This window comes from Populus euphratica, unplaced genomic scaffold (assembly GCF_000495115.2).
Source record: "Populus euphratica unplaced genomic scaffold, PopEup_1.0 scaffold47.1, whole genome shotgun sequence".
NCBI classification, from domain to species: Eukaryota; Viridiplantae; Streptophyta; class Magnoliopsida; order Malpighiales; family Salicaceae; genus Populus; species Populus euphratica.
In genome coordinates this window covers 237582-243785 of record NW_011499925.1, presented here as the reverse complement: position 1 = coordinate 243785, position 6204 = coordinate 237582, and the positions used below count along the sequence as shown (strand labels likewise).

At 37.7% G+C, this 6204-nt stretch overlaps 1 pseudogene; it reads left to right on the top strand.

The window, feature by feature from the left end:
• Positions 1 to 307: 307 nt before the first annotated feature.
• On the top strand, positions 308 to 5184 carry LOC105135575 (nudix hydrolase 2-like; annotated as a pseudogene).
• Positions 5185 to 6204: the final 1020 nt, after the last annotated feature.

Here is a 6204-nt window from a genome sequence, read left to right as displayed (position 1 = left end):
TGTCAGGGGCCGCCCTCATCATGAATGCACCGTAAAAACAACGGTAGAGGGCGGCTAGTAAAGCGGGCACCACGTGACGTGAAGCGGAACCCCATTTGTCAATGAAGGGAGTGGAAATACGTCATCAAGCATATAGTCTTGCAGAGTAGTTTTCCCCGCATCTAATCCAAAAATCATTTCACACTATAAAAATATAGCACTAGCACTGGCATTCTATTATTGAAGACCTTTCCTTTCTGTCGCTGCCACCAAAACAAACAAGCCCCGCCCTCTTGTCCACGGTATTCTTGTTTTATACTGGGTAGTTGAAAATGATCCAACTTGTTTTGTATATATTCCCCTTCTTCTACGCTGCCAAATTTATGTTTTAGTTGTGGTGGTCAAACAGGAAGGCAGGTGGTTTTTTAATTTGCTGGTAGTTAGAAGAAAATAATTAGTGTTTTCATTTGATTTGTGAGTAAAGCTGATGTGTGCATGTATATAATATACAGGAAACCATAATCATTCATTTGTATGAATTTCCATTTAGTTTGTGTGTGTACTCGCCCACAAAGGTGGAAACATGAATCTATGTTTGGTTGGGTGCGGTTTTCGTGATCATTGTCGTGTTCAACATCGTTTTTTCTTGGCTATGTTTCCGATAGGATTTTTGTAATTTCTTTGAGCTGAGATGTGAAATAACTGTTGTTGGGTAGGTATTAAGTTTTTTTATTGTTATTTATTTCAGCTATGGTTGGATCCATGACAGTTTCAGTGAATTCCACACCGCCGGTTGATTTGTATGCAAATGGCACTGTACATCATGCTGAATTACTTCCTGCATCTGATGATGATCATGGTGGTATCATTGTGGACATGAAGGAGCCTATGGACCCGGATATTTTTCATGCCAAGCTCAGAGCTTCATTAGCTTTGTGGGGGCAACAGGTGTTTATTTTAACACAGCTTCCTTCAGAATTTGATTTGCCTTTTAGTTTCAATGATGGAAAAGTTTTTCCACAGTTTGGTTATATATATGATTCGTTATCACTATTGAAATGCTCGTATATTTCCTGAAATTAACATCTGGTTGAAAGAATGCAAGTTGAGTAACTAAGGTCTGAGTAAAGCATGGAGCAGAATATGCTCTTGCTAACCACTAACTACTTTGAGCTGTTGCTGATAATCTTCTTTTTTTTTTTCATTTCTCTTCCTATTACGAGTCTTGCAAGTAAGCAATTGAAGTCTGTACATAGTGATGATCGTTAATATTCAATTCTTCAAGACTGTAAGTTAGATTCATTGATATGAGGATTGCAGATGGATCTATAAATTGATGAGTAAACACACCCAACTAGAGTAATCTACAAATAATATGGTCCTGTGGGTTGAACCACCTTTGAAGAGATGCATGGCATCTGATCAATGTAATTGGTTATGTTTTTCTCTCAGCGTTAATAATAGTGAACTACTTTTCTGGACGCTTTGTAACATGGCTTGTTTAAAAGATCTTGGAGATTGTCTAACACTTGGTCACAAACTCTTTAGTTACACAACAGTGATACTCTTTATTTTCATCTTAATCTTTTTTACCCTGAACATATTGAGTTGGTGGCTAGTTTATCTTTTATTTTATCTTTGCAGGGGAAGAAGGGAATTTGGATCAAGTTGCCAATCGCACTGGTAAATCTTGTAGAAACTGCGGTTAAGGTAATTACTCTCTGCTTCTGTGAAACCTAGATCACCACAGGTAGAGACAGCAATAGATATTAATCATCTAACAACCTATAACCATGCTTCCTTAAACTGAATTCAGGTTTATAAATGGAACCTTGTCACATGATTATTCACCAAACCATCTCGATTATTGGGTCTTTTGTGTATTATATGTTATATTCTCCACAATCAAATGGAGGCAGCTGAGATATAATCATCCCAGCTTCAGAATAGAAAATCTTTTTGATCTTTTCATTGATGTGGCAACATAGGTGCCGATGCCTCTTTTCATAATAGATCACCAGCCAGGAAGATGGGCCTACCTTATAATCTTTCACAAATTCTCTCATTGTACTTAATATATATTACATATTTTTCTTATATGGCGACAATAAATCCTGTCCCTATGCAGGAACAAGATGAGTGCAAACATGAGCCTGTGAAGTGATAAGATAACTAGGTTTTGATTCTCAGAACCTGGTGCTCAATCAGCCTTTTTGACATGATTCAAGTTCCAACTCTTAAAAACCAATTCTGAACATGAAATCCTATTTTCTGTTTTTATGAAGATAGAACACCAATGGTATATTCATGAAATGTTGATCTCACCTGTTTTCTTCATTAATTTTAAGAGATTTGTTGTATACAGTCATCTCCCATTACACCAAAAAATTCTATGCTAGTAAAAGATGAAAAATGATGACCTCTGTTGTCCTGATAACAGAAAGGATTCCAGTACCACCATGCAGAGCCAAATTACCTCATGCTTGTTTATTGGATTCCTGACACCCCAAGCACTATTCCTGCAAATGCTTCCCATAGAGTATGTGTTGGTGCTATTGTCTTGAATGATAAAAGAGAGGTATTCACTATTTCTGCAACAACTTCTCTCGCTGATGCTGCTTACCCTAATTCTACTTTCATCTTCAGTTTATATTTGCTTATTTTAATTTTATTTATTGTTTTGTCAAATTCTTAGCATCATTCTCCCCCTCCAAAAGTTGAATTATACATCTATGTTACTGTTTTGAATAGCCAAAATCCCTTTATAGGTACTTGTGGTCCAGGAAAAGAGTGGCATATTTCAAGGAAAAGGCGTGTGGAAAATCCCAACTGGAGTTGTTGATGAGGTACATGCCTAGAGCTAGGAATTTTTATTGTTTAACATGTGTGGAAAATCCCTACTGGAGTTGTTGATGAGTACATGCCTAGATCTAGGAATTTTTATTGTTTAACATTTAATGGATCTCCTTAGTCATTTAAATGAGATTTTCAACATGCAGGGTGAGGAGATCTTTATGGCAGCTGTAAGAGAAGTAAAAGAAGAGACGGCAGTAAGTAATTAACTGTATACCAATATACGTTCCTTCCTTTTAATTTCAAATCACATATTTCTAAAAGCACATGTTTTTGTTGCTCAGATTGACACGGAATTTCTGGAAATTCTAGCGTTCAGGTGTGAAGTCTTTGTTGCTGCTGATGGTTTTTTAAATGTGGCTCAAACTATTGATTATGCTTAATTTTTTTAGTTATGGAGAATGGATGGTAGTTTGAACTCCAATTATATTCTTACTTCCAACTTTTAGACTTGTTCTTGAAGATGGTTTATAATGGATAAACCAAGATATGGATTCAGGTTGATTTTCTTTGCATAGAGAAAGTGGCATCCAGACTTTCTCCTTGCAGATTCCCCATACAATGGCTAGACCTGTTCCACGTTAAAAAGAAGCCATTCATTCTTGGGAAAATCAGGTTGTCTGATTTTTTTTGTTTTCTCATGAAGAGATCACTTGCATCTGTCCAAATTGAATATCATGAATCCCTTTGCCAGACTTCTTTGAAATACATCCAGTCCAAAAACTCAGATTTCCTGACTCTGCAATTAATGCATGGATTGGATAATTTTGCACTGCCATGCTCTCTACATGATCTGATGATGATGTCTCTCTCTATATTCTTATCTAAACTCAAGTGTGCATAAAGATTTCTATTTTCTTCCTGTGATCTTTCTGGCTACCTGATGTATTAAATAAAGTTTATTGACTTCAGTCAGTTTGGTGCCTTGACATTTTCCTCCCATGTTTTGTCAATGACTTGCAGGCAATGGCACAAATCATTCTTTGAGAAGTCGGATTTAGTCTTCCTCTGCATGCTGCGTCCATTGTCTTTTGACATCCAGAAGCAAGAATTAGAGATTGAAGCGGCTCAGGTAATCCCAGGCAGTGTAATGTGGCAACACCTGATACATAACAACGTTCTAACTTTCAACATTCTCGTTTCTAGTATTATTGCTTTCCTTAAACTGGTCTGTAAAGTAAAACAAAGGCAAACTCATGCAGTCTATTTGCTTCGCTTTGTCTCTGAGTCAATCTGTTATATTCAAAATAATAAATTTGGAAGAGAGAGAAAGCAGTACTCCATGCGCCCAATACAATCAATACATAGCATGTTTTGGTGTTAAGATCTGCCATTTGTTCTTCATCTTTGATGTTTAAGTCCTGCCTTTTCTTCTAAACAAGAAGATCCTTGAAAGGTTTAAGAAATAACAAATTGAGTCAAATGGTTTTGCCTGTTTGCTCTTCATCTTAGTTTACTTAAGGGCCATATGACAGACTCAACATTTATCTTCCCCTAAGAAAATTCAGAACTGGGGCGTAATCTTCTGTCACTCTGTATACATACACCATGCAGTTAACTGATGCATGCTTCTTGCGTTCTGTTCTGTTTTTGTTCTTTATCACGTTTTTTGCTTGAAGAAACTGACCGTAGGATTGAAGGATGCGATAGCTGATTAAATTTCCTCACGTGGTTGCCATTTTTCTCCCCAGTGGATGCCATTTGAGGAGTATGCAGCTCAACCTGTAGCCCAGAACCATGAGCTTTTCACCTATATCATTGATTTATGCTTGGCAAAGGTAGACCGGGATTACATTGGATTTTCTCCACAACCATTAAGATCAACACGTAATGACCAGATAAGTTACTTATATTCAAACGTCAGAGATTTGAACCAGTCAAGTTCTGCTGATCGCCAATAGAAAGCAAGCTTATGTTGTCTATTTGCTGTGTAACCAAATTCATTTATTTACATCTCCACTGTCCTCTTCCATGACTTTAGTAAGTGAAGGTGCATTCCTTCAACTCACAAATTCATATATAAATAGCGATTGTGCATGGAAGAAAATATCCTGAAAATGCAGACACTACTGGATGGGAAATCTGTAGGAGTTGCTGCCTGAATAGATCCTCTTTATTCAAAGCTTGCCACAAAGAGCAATTCCTGAAGGTAAGCTTGTTATCTAGTGCACTGGGGATGGTTCCGTGGCATGCTTCATCGATCATTGCCCTTGGAGGTGCCAAATGTTGTAATGGCGTGAAGCAGACTAAAATTGTATTTTGCCGCACTGGCTCTTAACACCCATGTGCTCTTGCAATATTTTGCAGTAACTGTATCTGATAGCATTTTACCACTTACAGCAAGTTGTTCTCATAAAAGTGCCAACCTTTTGTTTTCATAAATATAATTCATATATAAAAATACCACTTACAGCAAATTGTTCTCCCGTGAGTCATAAAAGTGCCAAACTTTTGTTTTCATATATATGTATATATATATAGCAAATTGTTCTCCCGTAATGATGAGTCATAAAAGTGCCACCCTTTTGTTTATATATATATAAAAGTGCCAAATTTTTATGACTCATCATTACGGGAGAACAATTTGCTGGAAGTAGTATTTTTATATATGAATTATATTGCAATTATAATATCTAGCCATAGCCATTTGAATGGGTATAATATCTAGAACGGTTTTTCAACATTTACTTTGAACGGGGAGATGCTCCATTTGTGACTGCATCCCCTCCTTTTGTCTATCCCAGTGGATTTGTGCAAATAGGTTACATTTGCGGACCGCCTCTACCGAAACATGACAGGTGGCCTGCCATGCAGCACAAAAACCGGATGACTGAAGAAAAAGGTGAAAAATCCAAACTACATTAGATAGCTTGTGGTTACAAGTCGCAGCAGAGCTGGCGAGCTTTTTTCATTTCTTGTAGAGGACCACCACATTTCTAACACCCTATAGTTCATCGAACTGGGAAATGGGGTTTATAGTGGCAAAAGATATGTTGCAGATAAGTTTTGCTTTACTTCTAGCACTGTGGCTGTCGGTTTCCAATCTAGATTATGCAGAAACAATAGAAGTTTTCAAAGATGTCTTGACTGATTGCACTACTTGCACGCGATGTCCGTATCCATGCCAAGCTCTCGCTCCGCCACCTCCCCCACCAGTTAAAGATTATCCCTCAAATGGGACTCCACCGCCTCCACTTGCTGGCTACGTTTCACCACCATCTCAGGCCAATTGTCCACCAGTTCCAGTTCAGTGCTGCCAGCAACCCCCTCCCTATCCTTATGTATATCAACCTCAAGAGAACAGTTCTACGTCATGTTCGCCTTTTAAACTCATTTCAGTCATAGTCTCGCTCAGATCCATTGCTATTTTGT